Source organism: Pygoscelis adeliae, unplaced genomic scaffold, assembly GCF_000699105.1.
Source record: "Pygoscelis adeliae isolate BGI_AS28 unplaced genomic scaffold, ASM69910v1 Scaffold6, whole genome shotgun sequence".
In the NCBI taxonomy this organism is placed as follows: domain Eukaryota; kingdom Metazoa; phylum Chordata; class Aves; order Sphenisciformes; family Spheniscidae; genus Pygoscelis; species Pygoscelis adeliae.
This window is the reverse complement of record NW_008825075.1, coordinates 5,295,908-5,312,882: the sequence shown is the minus strand read 5'-3', so window position 1 is coordinate 5,312,882 and position 16,975 is coordinate 5,295,908. Positions and strand designations below refer to the sequence as shown.

At 40.7% G+C, this 16,975-nt stretch overlaps 1 protein-coding gene across 1 annotated transcript in view; it reads right to left on the bottom strand.

The window, feature by feature from the left end:
• Positions 1–13,364, bottom strand: part of CDH20 (cadherin 20, type 2) — a 52,868-nt gene extending 39,504 nt beyond the window's left edge. The window contains exon 1 of the mRNA XM_009326686.1: positions 13,222–13,364. The gene's annotated coding sequence lies outside the window, so the exon portion shown is untranslated. The remainder of the gene's footprint in view (positions 1–13,221) is intronic.
• Positions 13,365–16,975: the final 3,611 nt, after the last annotated feature.

Here is a 16,975-nt window from a genome sequence, read left to right as displayed (position 1 = left end):
TATCTTAGACTAGTTTCTACACAAAATAATGTTTCCAAGTATAAAGCCCAAAAGGAATATGACTACACAGTGCTGCTAGTCTATACAGTTGTGAAGTATAACAAACAACTAACAGGTCCTTTACCTTGAAAAGTTTACAACCTAAGGCTCAATAGATACAACAAAGAAAGGACAAACTGTAAGCACGTTAAATCTCTTCTAAGCAGAGCAATGTACAGAACTGCTGGTTGTTTAGACATTGGCTACGTAATGTGCTAGGGTTTATTGTCTGCAAAGCCAAAGAATGGGGATTTATCTAAGCGGTATAAGCCCAGAAGGACCACAGTAATCTCTGTGTGTCTGTCACTTCATGAAGAAACTGATAACTGTTGTGAGAGGTAGGGACGAGGGTCAGCTTGCTGGATACCCACAGTCAAAGGAGTCCAAGAGCTGTGTGTGCAGTGCTTGCCTCTCTCTGTCCCACGAGTCCTTAGTGCCCACGAGCCAATATACATTTACACTGAGGAAAAGAGACTGAAGTCCTCTTCACACAAGGTGCATCCACGTTGCTCTGGACATGAGCCAGCAATGTGGGTTCACAGCCCGGAAGGCCAACCGTACCCTGGGCTGCATCAAAAGGAGCATGGCCAGCAGGTTGAGGGAGGTGATTCTGCTTCTCTCCTTCTGCTCTGGTGAGACCCCACCTGCAGTACTGTGTCCAGCTCTGGAGCCTTCAGCATAAGAAAGACACGGACCTGTTGGAGTGGGTCCAGAGGAGGGTCACAAAAATGATCAGGGGGATGGAACACCTCTCCTCTGAAGAAAGGCTGAGAGAGTTGGGGTTGTTCAGCCTAGAGAAGAGAAGGCTTCAGGGAGATGTTATTGCGGCCTTTCAGTACTTAAAGGGGGCTTATAAGAAAGATGGGGGCAAACTTTTTAGCAGGGCCTGTTTAGGCCATGCTAATGGCCTAGGACAAGGTGTAATGGTTTTAAACTAAAAGAGGGTAGATTCAGACTAGATATAAGGAAGAAATTTTTTATGCTGAGGGTGGTGAAACACTGGCACAGGTTGCCCAGAGAGGTGGTGGATGCCCCATCCCTGGAAATATTCAAGGTCAGGTTGGACGGGGCTCTGAGCAACCTGATCTAGTTGAAGACGTCCCTGCTCACTGCGGGGGGGTTGGACTAGATGACCTTTGAAAGTCCCTTCCAACCCAAACTATTCTATGATTCGATGATTCCATGATTCTATGATTCTGTGTTGTCAACAGCAAGTTTTTCTCAGCAAAGTCAGGGGGACATTATTGACAACCTGTATTTTGCTGGCAAGTAAATGTGGAGAAGGGCCTCCTATCACCCCTCAACATGATTTGAGGGAACCCAGCACTGCCTCTGCTATGCAACAGGAAGGGAAAGCAGAGGCAGGCAGCTGCTAAGGTCCTGCCTGGAGTCTTTACTTTGAGTATTTGATTACCAGCTCTGTTGTTTAGGTTACTTGCCCTGTTCTTGCCTTGCAGACATTGCTGAAAATCCTTTTTCTTGTCACTCGACAGTTACAAATATGGCTTTTGGTTTCATAAAGACCCGTGAAGATCTGATTGAACTCTGTGCAACTGGTGGTCTATGCATGGTACAAAGGAACTACGTAATTGTTATACACGAGAGTCACAATAATGCACTTTCCAGCATTGCAAATACAAATTTCTCTTTTAGCCTATTATGAATTAAAGTCAGCGTATTCCAAGTGTGAGCTACTCTTCATGCTCCAATTTTAAAGACCTCCCCCAACACATATTTGAACTGTAATTAAACTATTCTTAACTGAATATCTGGTTCTGGGCAAAGATGAAAAGGAAAAAGAAATATCTGTCAGAACCAAATTCTAGCATTTCTCGCAAGTGACCCATTTATCTTGTTAATTCTGAAGAGAACAACACTTCCAAATAAAGGATAAAAATATTAATAGTTTGGATGACCATATGGACATCCAGAGAGTTCCACTGGGATTGAAATGTATTGTGCTCAATACATATTTAAATAAACGCCAAGGATTTTGCAGTCAAAAAGCTCAGACTTGAAAAGGTTTATACACGTGCTTAGTGTATTTGTCATGTTGAGTAGCTGGTCTCCCAGAAAGTCAGTGGACTATTTGCATTCATAAAATTAATTACATGCTTACATCTTTTATGCCTGGTCCTTCCAATGGATTTTTGCTGTGTGCACCCAGCACTCATGTAAAATACTACAGACCTTAGTGGACCCCATGCAGGCACATTGCCTGAGCAGAGGCAGTTCATTTGCAGGAGACATATTACACTGAGAAAGTGGGGAAGAAGAGGCAATCACTTTTAAATTCCCTCCTCCACTTTCTCTGTACATAAATACACAAAGACATGTGATATTTCTAATATATGTAAATGCTTCTTAGCAGCACATACACTGCACTAGGAATATGTTAATGGAAAATTATTTCTGTGTTTAATGACACATTGAAAGAGTTTTCCCTCACTATTTTGCCAAAAGAAACCAAACAACTCAGTAATGAACATAGTAGGAAGAAATTAAATTTGAGTGAAAAGAATTCTCCAAGTGAGCTATTTACTTTGTTTCTTAAATTTCTTGTGATATTTTAAACCCAAGGTGGGGGTGTGAGTATTGCGCAGTTTTTTACTCCCCATTAAATGGATTATTCTTTTATGTTTTCACAGATTACTTCTTAGGTTTCCTGTACCCTTAGTTGCTCACAGCTTTGTCATAAATTGCCTTTACAATAACCCCACAGGAGCACCAGTCCTGTAAGAAAGAGTAGACTGTATTCTGCATGAGGCAGACCACCCACAATAGGTGCCTAACACCAGCCTCCAGGGATGGAGGCTCCACCGCGCCAGGATCTAAAATCTCGTAAGCAACTTATGCAATCGTTTTAGAAATCCTAATGCTTGCAGTACCTAAGTTAGGTACCTCTAAACAAGCTGTCTGATTATAGTCCTAAATGTTTTTGTACTACTTCCAGAACTTCATGTTTTATCTCTGGCCCAGGCTAGTCCTACTGTTATTATTACCTACTGTTATACTTACTGGGCAGGTTTAAATTAAAAGGAAAAATCTACAGGCATTTGTTACTGTTCTTGAAAATAGACTGGACCTGAACATGTGTTTTTATTTTTACTTCATTTTATTGAGATCTTCATAAATACAATGAAACTTGACAACATACCATATGGTGCATAAACTTTAACTCAGAATACAATCCACTGTCATAAAATTACATCTACAGACCAGTCAACAATCTCTCCTGGGACACATCAGTGAACTCATTTTACTCAAGATCTGAAGTCCTTCAAAGCTACAGAGTACCTGCAGAGCAAAAAATCCCACAGAATGACACAGGGAATCCCATCATATGAATCCCAGCCCTATGGTTATAGGTGCATAAAAAGATCAAAAAGAATGAAACACAATCACAAAGTAAACATTTCCAAAGAAAATGATGTTGATAACTTACATCAGGGAAGGATTTGATCCCCAGCTTTTACGCAGTGTGAGGTACTGTAAGTACTACTGTAAAAGAGCAGGAGGGAAGGACAAAAGGGTTTCAAAATCTCCATGCTGGTCTAACTAACTCTGCTGAAGTCAGCCTCAATAGGAACTAAGCAAGGCATTGCAAATACATTGGAAAGTCCAAATAAATGCCAGATAAAACAAACCCTATCCAATCAAGGATGTGCAAAAATATATAATACATATGAAAATCATACTAACTAAGCTTTTGTTATTAAGGAAAAAGTCCTTTTAGTTCTCACAGTCTTCTGACTACTTTTGCCACCCTGTCAAGAAAAAAAACTGTAAAAGTGACTCTAAATTGTGACTTGATGTTCATGTAAGCTGTGATAACCCTCTCACGCACATATCTTTTTTTTTAAAATGAAAACTCCCTCCTCTCCCCCACAGCGTGACCTTTCTTGCTTGCTTTGCAGCTGTACCAGGAGCCTTTGCTCAGACCTGTCTCAAGGCTTCTAAGCAGCATAGGCAAAATCTGTAGTTTCCTGCCAAGAATGAGAGGGCTAGGTGGGAAGGGTGAAATTTCCTATGCTATAAAAAAGGAAGAAGGAGAAGAATGGGTCAGGTGTGGGGTGAAGTGCTGGTGCCTGTCAGAGAACCAGGGTTTCTGCAAAGGCAATGAGAAGATGAGATGGTGAATACTGCTGTGACCACCTAAGCTCTGCAAGCTGAGAGGCCAGCAGGGATAAAGCTCAGGGATGCAGCCTGCTGTGCTAGGCCGTGGAGTACTTATGCCCCGAACAGGAACTACTCACAACTGTTACAATCCTCTTTGAGAAAAATGTACTAATGTCTTCCCTCTGTTTTTCATTTGCTTCCTTCTGCCCATACCCCTCCCCTCTTCCAGATCCTGAGCAGATGCCTTGCCTGATCTGCCATTCCCCTGCAATGGGATAAAACCCATTCCTGTTGCACACCTGAAATGCATTTTGAACCTGAGGTGTTCCTGTCTGTGCTGCATGGTGGCTATGCTAGCAAATCATGTTCTTTAGCTACTAAACATTGCATTTCGGGTATGCTAGTCCCCAGAATATGACATATTTTCACGTAGCAGTGAAAACTGGACTCTTTCTTATCCCATGGCTGCTGGATAGACGACAAGGCTCTCTGATACCCCCTAAATGCCAAAGATGGAAAAAGTGTTATCTCCTATCTGGAGACAGATATGAGAAGCAGCTGTCTGCCTGGAGCAGATAGAGGTAATATTTCTTCCCATGCATGAAGATCAAAAATAATGATTGGTAAGGACCTATGTGCTGTCACTGATGAACACAACTTCCTAGTTTCATTATGACTGTGTTCCTGGTTAACTTGGCCTTTCATACAGCGTTTTGACATATTAGAAATGGACCCAAAACAACCCACTTCCAAAAGCAGCTGTTGAAGACAAAGAAGTGAATGGGTAATTTTTTTTTTCCAACCAGAAAACATTATTTGGCCATGTCTCATAATAATTGTATGCACTCACTGGCACATAGTGGTTTTGTTTGTTTTGGTTTGGTTTGGTGTTTTTTTTTTTTTTGTTAAAATTGTGTCTGTATTCATAGAGAAGGAATTGTCTTTAACCTACAAAATAGCTATGGGTGCTCTAAGAGGTGAAAATCTTTGCTCTAATTAATATTTCTTGAGTCTGACATTGATTCAGCTGTACAACACTGGCATCTGTACCTTGTCTTGACCTCACTGATTGCCTCGTCTGAGCATGAAGACATGCTACTACCAACAGGATGAACATTTTCAAGCCAACTTCAAGCTGCTGTCTATGAAATCAAACCAGCAAAAGAAACAGAAGTCTTACAGCCTTCTTCTCTATCTGAACTGTTAGAGTCTATACCTTGTTCTTATCACCTAGCTTCAAAGGTGTTTCTAGACATACAGAATATGAATGCCTGGCCTTCTCAGGACACTTTTAAGCTGAAAAAATAAAGTAAGAAGGAATAAGGATGTGCTGACCTCATTTGTCCCAGAACTGTTCTAATACAGCAAGAATAAGGTTCGTAAAGCCTGAAAAACAACCTCAGACGCTTTTCATGCCAGCCTCTAGCTTTTGGTCTTCAAACTCAACTGTTTCAGTCTCCACAGGGAGTGTATGTGAGGCATTATCTAATTGTCCTCTATTAACGTGACATGCACTAACAATACCCCTCATGATGAGGACTCCATTATCTATTCTCCATCTTCTTCATAATCTACTGCTGGGACATGTTCTCAGCTTTCCCAGCCCCCTCCCATTTCAGAAGGTGAGTATTCTAGATGAAGCAGTTCCTCTGCCTGTATTACTTAATGGCTAAGAAGAACTAGCATTTACTAGAATATAAAAGATTTCTTAGGCTTTCGTCTTGCTGGCAAACTCTTGGCTTGGCAATTTGTTACAGGTGACTCTTTCAGAGGAGACTCCAAAACCCAGTGTTCCATCTGTCTTAGTATTCAATATGTAATGGTGATGTAGTAGCAGCTTTTGTAGGAGCTGAGGTATTCTTGGCCAAAATTCCCATCCTTCCATTATCTGCTGTGAGCCATCTGGTTGCTGTCCTTCTTCACAGGGGAGGATTTTTTGCAGCTGTTTTGAGTCTGATTTCCCAAGGAAATGAGTTTATGCAGTGATATAATTGCACTGATATTCCATTAATATTGTGAAAGACAGATAGAGACCCCAAGGATTACTGTATTTCTATCTGCTCCCTGGGAATTAGCAGGTACAGTAGGGAAGAGAGACCCAGATTAACGTCCCCACTGAGGAAAGGATGGGCAGTTATACAATCTCTTTGGCCAAGTGATCACCTTGCATGCGGTTCCAGAGTAGTAACTGAGGTGTTTTAGCTGGTATGCTAAGGGAGATGGAAGGAGCTGGAATTATTGTGTGCATGAAGGAAGAGTTATGGGGAAAAGACATAACCATAATAAACCAGGCTTTGTAGTTCTGCTCCTCTTCGCTTGTTTGTCAGTAGCCTTATAGGAAAATTTTATCCATATGTAAATCCCAGGGACCACCCCACTGCTGAAAGCCTTCTTAGCGATTCAGTGGTGCACACCAGTGCAAACTCTGATTACCTAAGAGTAAGGTATGGCTTCCATTCACTGTTCCTCACTGGTAGTCACCAGCAGGTCATTTGGGGCCTCTTTAATATCTAAGCATACCTTCTTTTTAGGTAGGGAGACATTAGCCAGTGTGTGAAGAATTAATGACCCTGACCACAGCACATAAACACAGGAAGACCCTACTGACAGCAACTGCATGGGACATCAAGGCCCATTTCTCCAACTGTAGGTAGTCACTTCATGTAATCCCTCAAATAGTTTGAAGATCCTTTCTTAATTCTTAAGAACTCAGACACAGAATTGCAAATATGCAATCAAAAGAGAGCAAGGAAATGCAGAAAATGCAGGAGGGGTTAGAGGAAAGCAAATTAAAATACATTGCAGAAGAACTTCTCAAATGAGATTGCAGCTTTGCTGTTAGCCCATCTGTGTGTGCATTACATCAAAAAGATTTTTCTTACGTACCTGCTAAATCTATTCTTTCTTACTTGTGGATCTACATTTTTATTAGCAAGTTCTGCACCGTACCTTTTTGAGATATCAGGATTGCCCTGCCAAACCAGATGTCTGCTGTAATGTTGAGATTTTTTCCTTTGGAAATTGCCAATAACTGGTACTTCCAAATAGTTAAACTCCCTTTCAGTATGCTTTGGAGGTCATAGTTCAGAAATGAAGGAAATTCCAACAAAAGAAACTTGACATTGGAATAGCTGTGATTAATAGCAGCAAAGAGGATTATACCAATAAGCTGGAAAGATAGTACCTCCTAAGTGGAAATGGAATGGGCTTCTGGTCTGACAGAAGTGAAAACCTAACCAGAGAAACTGTAAGAAAAGGAAAAAAAGTGGTATTTTTCTGAGATATTGAGCTATGGGTTGCTGGGAAAATGTATGAGACTTGGAAGACATGCATGCAAACAAATAATTTGCCTGAAAGATGGTTGCTCAAGGAAACTTTGCTTCCAGGTGAAGCTGAAAAATCCAGCCTTGGTGTAATTTTGTTTCTTTCTCTTTGTGGGAGAAATTTGAATAATTACATATTTTATATTTAAAGTTTCAGAGAGGGGAAGGAGAAGTGGAAAATAAAGAACAGTGGGAATAAGCACCAGTGCTCATTGTTGAGGTCAATAATGTGATACTGCTTGATACATAATCTTTAGTTAATCATAAAAAATAAGACCGTACTGTTGTGAGATGCTGGAAACGGTGAGAAGAATTCCCTGCTGACCTTGTGATCGGTTTATGCACTGAAGCATGAGTTTTGATTTCTTCCTTTTGACTGAAGAATCATTTTGTCTCTTTAAAAAATCTAGCAGTATTTTGCTTCATGACCAGTACTATTCAATGTTTACGCTAACAGTTTGGATGATGCAGTACAGTTACAAAATGTGAGGATGACATCAGGCTGGGAGACATTGTAAGCACTTGGGAAGGTGGAGTTAGAATTCAAAATGGGCTTGATAAATTGGAGAAATGGTAGGAAATCAATACCAGAAAATTCAATAAGGACAAGTGGAAAGCACAAGTCTTGGAATGGCAAAATCAAATGCCCAGGCATAGAGAGGTGAATAATGGCCTAGGAGTCAGCATTGCAGGAAACGAGCTGACCACAAACTGAATAGGAGCCTACACTTTGATGCATGGGTTGTTGCAAAGGAGAAAAATGCCACTCTGTGCTGTGTCAACCGGATGTTGGGCAAGTTGCTCGTGTCACATATGTGAAGCACTTTTACTGGCATCCGCAGCACAGAAAGGCAGCGCATCACAGCTTAAAGGAGATATGGACAGACTCCCAAACTGCTGCCAGGAAGACAGCAAGAAATTTGAGCAGAGGACTGGAAAAACAGGACTTGTGAAAAGGTTAAAAAAATTGTATTTTCTGAGTCTGGAAAAATGAGATTTGGGGAAGGGCATAAAAGCGGACTTTAAAAAAGTGTAATATATACTAGCAGGTATAATAGGAAGAGTGGTGATCTACTTTTCTTCTTAGTTTCCAGGGACAGGTGAAGGTGCAATAAACCTAATTTGAAGCAAGTGGAATTTAGATTACAAGCAAATCGAACCTCTAAGGATAAGGTGGTTGAAGTATTGGAACAGGTGACTGATAGAAACTATGAAATCTCAATTTTTTTAGCTTTTAAGAAAAGGCTAGAGAGTAGTCTATTGCAAGTTGTTTAGGTGACCTCTGATCTTGTATCTGAAGCAAAAGACAGAAGGAATTTAGAGAAGTCCTACATTTCTATAACCCTGAAATGCATATAAAATAACTTCTTATAATGTAAATCAAAAGGTTTGAGTGCTCATTATGTCTAGTCTTCCTCTATCATTTATTTGGGTCTTCTCACCTCTTCCCCTCCTCCTCTGTTAGGCTGAATCCACACATGCTGGGAATTGCCTCTACTGTGTAAGTACTCAAATAAACCAGTCAGTTTTACTAAGTAGTAGAGAGAAACCTTATCAGGCATGGATAATATTCTTAAGCTTATGTGAACATACCAAATGAACCCTAGAATGATCAGTGCTTCTCATGATAATTAGGAAAAAACATGCTTTTCTTGATCATCATAAGAAATTGGTCTTTCCAGGAAAGAGATGATCAGAAGGTGCTTGGCTGTGAGTGCCGTACTGTGGGGCTAACTGGGAATAAAGCATTCACTCCAGCTGCACTTTGATTGCCCTCGTGTGTCCCCACTTTTATAACAGCAATAATTTCATGACAGGTAAATCAGATCCAGAGCCTTGTATGCTTAAATGGTGTTCTTTTAGATTATCCCTTCAAGCAGAGGGCTGTACCCTTGATCCCAGCACAAGGACTTTCGTAGTGCAAACCACTCTGTAATCTCCCTAACCACACTGAACTGTCACCTTACTTCATAAAATGACCATCAGAAAATGTTCTATTCATTCAGAAGGGGCTTCTGTTTCTGTATGAGCTAATTGATACTTTATTAAAGTCTAAGTTAGCATACAAAAGTGCTAACTAGGCCAAGCTCCCTGCAGCTTTGTAAAAGACCATTATTCCCCATTACCTTTCAAATCCCTATATGAGAAGACAAGGACTACCTACTCACTTTTCTCATTGATTCCTGCCTCAGAGTATAGGTTCACAGTCTATGTATCCAAGCAAAAATAATTAACTGACCCTTCCTATTAAGTACAACATATTTTCAATAAAACAAAGTTTGAACCCCTGTGACTCCATCATAGCTTGCTCTACAACGTCATGGGGCACAGTAAGACACTCCTCTTTGCATTCGTCTGTTAAGATATAAAAGAGACCCTAGCTATTTCTGCCTTTTAAAAATTGATCAACACTTACTGTAAGAGTAGAAGTGTTCTTTTTCATGTCCTGTAAACTCCCTTTTCTATTTGTCTAAATCCACTTAAAGCTGGCATTGATTCTCTCACTTTTGACCTATGCAGCCTTAGAGCAATGCTCCACATTATTGCATTTAATCTTGGATTTGCCATGCTTCCATGTGAAGTTAAGTGTTTCATAGAATCATGGAATCATTAAGGTTGGAAAAGACCTCTAAGATCATCGAGTCCAACCGTCAACCCAACACCACCATGCCCACTAAACCATGTCCCTAAGCGCCTCATCTACCCGTCTTTTAAATACTTCCAGGGATGGGGACTCAACCACTTCCCTGGGCAGCCTGTCCCAATGTTTAACCACTCTTTCAGTAAAGAAATTTTTCCTCACATCCAATCTAAACCTCCCCTGGCGCAACTTGAGGCCATTTCCTCTTGTCCTATCGCTAGTTACTTGGGAGAAGAGACCGACACCCACCTCGCTACAACCTCCTTTCAGGTAGTTGTAGAGAGCAATGAGGTCTCCCCTCAGCCTCCTTTTCTCCAGGCTAAACAACCCTAGTTCCCTGTTTCGATGTGCATAAGACCAAATTTTCCCGAAAAAGCTTCTGGCCTAGTCTCTAGATTTGTACAGGTTTTGCACAAGGCAAATCTTGCTTGCTTTGGTCATTTGCACCTTGCAGTTGACTTCAGTAAGAATATTCAGGTGAACAGAGGCATGAAGATATGACCTGCAGTTCTGCAGAGGCACATAAAAGACACATAAAAAAATTACAACACCTAACTATATACTTTGTAGGTACAAATGTAGCTTAGGCATTCAGACGGCAGAGTTAAATGCCTATATTATATCATTTATGCCCATTAGCCTACTAATTGTCTCATTAGCAACAATGAATAACTACAGGCACAAAATATGTCTGAAGAAACTAAAATTTTATTTGGATACTATTTATATTACTGTGACATTCCTTGGGATGGAAGTGCAATATAAATTCATAGTATTACCTGTCAAAAATCTATCACCTCTTCTCCAGACGCTAGAATAGCTTTCCTTCAAGAAATATTTTTCCTGCCAATCACATGATAATAAGCAAAATACAGCTTAAATGAAATTTTCTACTTTTTAATGTCAAAATGATCTCCACTTGCATAACATAAGGGGACTGGGTTTCTTAATCAATATTTCACTGACCTAAAATAAAATAGTATAATATAATCTAATATAATATACTATAAAGTGATATAATATAATGCAATATAATATGACACATATGGAAAGCATGGTGTTCATTTTCCCTCGAAGATATGTCATGCTCATGAATATGCATCATTTGATAATACCAGGAAGGGCAAACCCAACACACATGCAGCTCACGTCCATACGTACTTGGACAGCTCTAAGGCAGGGGGGGTATGAGCCACCTTTAAGTCCACAGTTTGAGATGCACTGAAGAAATGATCAGATTTGATTAAGTCAGTTGCTGCTAATTTCTAGTTAAATATCGAAGACAGAGTAATAGACCAGTGAATGGGACTGACTCGGGAAGACCCAGCAAACAGTTGCATTTTTCAGGAGGATTTAAATAGGGAAGTGGTATCTTGCAAAACTCATATAGGGAGAGCATTGCAGGCTGCCGGAGTGACACGGGGATGTGGAGGGCTGGGCTGTCCTGGTTCTGCACAGAGGCAGCCTCAAGCACCATCTGCCAAGGCTGGAACAAGGTCTTCCTCTTGTCCTGCAGTTTGTCCACTACACTCGCTCTGCCCACCTGCATCTCCTACCTGCCCCAGTTGGCAGAGACAGTGCCTGGGACCCCAGCTTTGAGAGGCGCCTACAAATGGCCATGGGCAATCAGGGGGTGCCTGGGTTACTCCCTTCTCCAGCCATTTGGAAACGGAGATGAAAGACCCCCTTGTGGCTCCCCTGGGCAGAAGCTGGGCACCCTGAGGAGTTTGTACACTTAAAATTCAGGCAGAGGAAAGCCTTCCACTCCAGGAGCTGCCCCAAGGGCTGCAGGTCCCTACCCACTCTGGCCCAGGGAGGTCTCACAGCCCCCCTGTGATAGTGCCATCCCACCACATGGGCAATGTAGCTGGCTGGGAAACTGGAGGGATGGCCCTGACAGAGCAGCAAAATAATCACTGCTCCTTGTGCTGTGTCAGAGGCAGAAGGAGGAAAGCGAGCATTTCCCTGTGCACAGGAGCCAGACTGCTCTGCTTGCGAAGGGTTTTAACAGGCATTCACCTGTCTCTACAGCTCCCGTTAAAAAATGCAGGAGTTTTTTCTTTAATGATAATCCCCCCACACCATTAATTTCAGAGGATGGACTCTGTAGCAGTAGTTCCTAGTCATTTTGCTATGAAGAACTGAATAAACTAGAAAAATGTGAACAGTGAATTGGAAAGAAATATGTCAAGGACAATAAAACTTTCGATTTCTGATTTAACATTCATTCACTATTTCAAGAAAAGCTGTAGTGTCTGTCCAATGTTATTAATTAGCATGAGCTTCTTTCACTGTAACTCTTCTTTCTCTTCAAAGAAAACACATATATTGTTATATATCCCCCATTTTGTTTTCCCACAAGGCACATTTCAAAACAACATGTGCTGTTTCTGATGCAATACCATATCAATCTGATTATATCGTACATAATAAGATATGCCCTAAGATAGAGCACTGCACAGATATTTATTTAGAAGGACACCTTTGATGTTGTGCGAACTAAAGAAATCTTAAAACTCTACTGAAATAAAAGTGAAATTCTGTGTCACTGTAATCAATCTTGATCATTGTAGAAGTCCGGGCTCTGCACAAGTGCCATTCTGATCTACTTCCAGGTACCAGCTGCCAACTAGACAGCCAAGACATGCGGATTAGCTCTTTGAACAGGAATTTTCTGAAAGCACAAATAGAAATATATGTGCCTAATGCCTATTTTGCATATCAACTTTTCAATTAGAAGAGTTTTACAACTTGTTTAAGAATAACACGTCCATGTCACTGTCACTCTCAAGTAATGCATGGGTTTAAACGTACAGCCTCCTTGAACAGACCTCGGGGAGCAAATAATGGAATTATTCCTGAGCCTTTTATATGGATACCAATGACTGCAACAGACAGCTACCTGTTTCTGAAGCACTGTTTCAGACAGATTGTCCACATCTTAGAGAACACAGCATATTCATTTGTTTCTTACCAACACAAAAATACAATGTTTTCTAAATCTTTCCTGTTTTCGAGCAATCCACTGTATTCAGCAAGAAGCAATATAGAAAATATACTTTATACCACTGAGAAAAAAACAGTAGCATTACAACATACCTTTCACTATGTTTGCACTTCTCTGTTATCCTGTCATTTGCTACAGCAGCTCAGTTTACATACTGCCTTTCTCTTGTGCACTTCTGGGTAGTATGTGCAACAGGCGCTTCAGCAGCTCTGTCCTCTTTTTAACACAACCCGCTCTAAAGGAATAGTTTCGTTTGTATTATAGCATGTGGCAAATTTCAGGGAAAAAAAAAAAAAAAGATGTCATCCCAAATTGATCAGAACACTCTTTGTCTGATGATCTAGCCTCTTTCTCAACCGATGCACCAGTATGTGAATGGGTCCAGTAATCCATGAGGTGAGGTATACAGACGCCTTTCACTAGAAAGGATGCCGGGAGAACATAAGCTACATGGGTGGACGGTGGGAACAATAGCAAACATTTCATGTTGAGGTGGCTGGGAATGAATAATGCATGTGTTGGGGAAACAGTTGCCCCATTCTGGTGTGGAGGGGATGGAAAAGTGGGTGTGGGAGGTACTTTCCTGATCAAGTTAGCGTTTCTAATTAATATCCTCGTCTGCATAGACCCAGAAGACACCATATGATGAGAAAACAATCCAAGGGGGAACCAGTTACTGTTACATGGACCCACAAAAAAAGCAGCTGGGATGCAAAAATAATATTTTATGTAGGCAGGCAGGCAGGCAGACATACACAAATGAAGCCAAAGGACCAAGAGAAATGTTAGCAGGCTACGTTTTCTTTTGATCTGTTATTGTTTAGATACAGCATATAAATGAATGCTTCATCTCAGCTGAACCACCCTTTCAAATTATTGTTAATTAAGTAATAATCCCTGAGAAATCTGTCATGACCAACAGTTAGGAACTCGTTTATTATGTTTGCCCCAGGCTATTAATGCTCAAACACAGTGACCACTAATTGCAATAAGAACTAATTTCCCTGGAATTACACACGCATTTTCTAACTATCTGGCGGCATATTTTTTGTTTTTAAACTTTAGTTTTTAACTTGTCTAACTAGAGCGTTGGTCAGTCAGAAAAACTATTCTCTAATCATTCCACACAGAAATCACCATTAACAAAAAGAAAGCTGATTTTTGTTAGCTTTGTAAATTATTAAATTTTTGTTGCAGACAACAACAGCAGAGGTTATAATCCCTACAAACAATGCATCAGCTCCAAATTCAGCAAAGCTAGCAAAAGCATTTTCAATTAATGTAATGAGCTTTGGATCAGTCCCGACAGTTCCTTTAAAAACAAGGTGGGGGGGGAAAGTCTGTTGTTTTCTAAGTTTACATTACGACTCTTCTTCTGTAATGTGTCATTAACATAATGAGAAATAATTTCTGGGATGTCAACGACCAAACTTTGACATTTATTCCTGTCAGCTGTTTTCAATGTAGACAAGTTAGGTAGCCATAAGAATTACTATTAAGTGTTGTTAAAGGGATAAATTGAGAAAATTAATCCAGAGGCAGGGAAAAAAATCTACCTGGAATTTAAAGTGATTTGCTCCACAAACACATTTTCCCCTTCGCTCAGGAGTAGAGTGTAAGGAAAAAGCCTTAAAGAATAGCTGCCATTGTCATTGCATTTTAAAAGCATCCACATGACAATTTAAAAAGAACTGCCATTTCAGCTATTTCTTAAATAACCTCTTTCTTCCTCCATAATCATGTAATATATTTCTTTCACCTTTTGACTAGCACTTTGGTTTTTTTAATAAACTTACACACTCACTTCGCAGGAAATTATATTTTAAAATGCTTCCCAGAGGTGTTTTATCCTAACAGTTTCTTTTGGGTTGAATTAATGTTGAATCCTGATTTTCAGAAATAGAGGGAGAGGAAGAGAGGGAGAGAAAGAGGAAAAAAAAAGCTTAGCTTGTACCCCAGCTCCAAAACACACTTATCTTCAATTCGCATTTCTAAGTCAATCTTACAGTAACCTTTACCTGTAATAACAAAATTATTCTGATACTTCTAAAACACATATAGCAGCAGTGTAGTTATCTACTGGACTAGACAGTCAAAAGAGTTTCCTCCTCCTCTCTTCACTGGTGCACAGTTTGTTTTCAAGCCTTCAATGCCAGTTCTCACTTGATATTTTTTATTCTTTTCTTTTTTTTTTTAGGCCCTCGTCTCTCTTTTTTCCCCATTAAGATGCGAATGGGTTGGTACCTCAGCCAATATGTCTATACATGCCTGAATAGACTTGCAGAAAAGTGGGGTCTCCTTTTGTCTGGACCCGTATGGCTGTATGTCATTCCGCACCGATAGGCAAGGGCTCCTCTCTCTGTGGGAGATTTCCAATAATTGCCAGAATGAATTAAACTGGGGCTTATCTGTTCCTCTCTCTTTTCAGCTTGAAAATGGAGGAACAAGACCAATTTTAACTGGTGACAATGCAACATAGAAATAGATTGGATACAGCTTGCATGAAGTCATGTTGTAGACAGCAGTGGCAGGACACCGCTTTGAGGAGCGAGGTGATGTCCTACATGGCTCGTCCGATCCTTCTGATCTGACAAAGAATAAAAAATGAGTTGGGAGGTTAAGAATAGTCCATCTAGTCACCATTGCCACAGGTGCAGACGAATAAAGGAGTATTTCTGATCATACTGGAGTGGACTGGGCAGCCCAGAAAAGCGGACTGGACTGCAGTGTGTCAAAAGGACAGACGTGGCATATTTTGAACAATAGAAAGTAAGTGTACAATTAATTTCAGATTTTCCCCCCACATACACAGTTCCTTCCCCCTCCTCGTCCCCCACCATGTACACCTTGTGCCTTAGTCTATGGGCAAGCATCACAAAGTACAGTCTTAACCCTTGACAGAACAATTGGGAGAGTTCTGCCCTGTCTCTGGGGTGAGTATTTGGCAGTCTGGGGCTGAAAAGAGTGTGTTAAGAGATAATATAGTTATCAGACATATTTTCTATAGCAAAGAGCTGTCATCTTCCCTTGCAGTTGAGATAAAGTGAGTTCAAAGTGTTTTCTCCAGGCAAAGACAGACTCAAAACCATGCAAAAGAAATGAATTCTTTGACAGTGTCTGACACACAGAAATGTGAACCATCAGATTTGAAAGGGACCCTTAATTCTTGGGGCTGCTGAATGCCAATGAGAAATATTAGGATCTTCTCTTGACCAACATGATTACTGCTATCGAACGAGAATATGTCAAACACCTTTCAACATACTGTTGTCAGTCAAGCTCTAAAAAGCCATCATTCACTGTAAACTATCTTCTCAACCACCACTCTGCCTCAGTCAGGTTCTTCCAGCCCCACAGTCAGTGAGAAACTAATAGTGAAAAAAAGTCCAGCAGTACTTAGTGCTGTCAGCTTTCCTTCTCTTTTTCTCTCAAGCTCTCGTGTTCCTGCTCCATGTCAGAAAACCAAGAAGGAAGTTGTGATACAGTCATTAATGAAGACCAGAGGATGTAACTTCAGGTTACTGGAACTGGATGCAACATCTATCGGTAAGGTCACCCTCGTGTCCTATCATGGGACACCAGAGAGAAGAGATCATCACCTCCCTCTCCGCCCCCCCTCATGAGGAAGTTGTGGAGAGCAATGAGGTCACCCCTCAGTCTCCTCTTCTCTAAGCTGAACAAACAGTATGCACAGACGCTTCTCATAAGTCATGACCTCTAGTCCTTTCACCATCTTTGTTGCCCTCCTTTGGACATATTCTAATATTTTTATATCCTTATATTGTGGAGCCCAAAACTGCACACTACACTGGAGGTGAGGCCACGCCAATGTCGAGGTGCAGAATA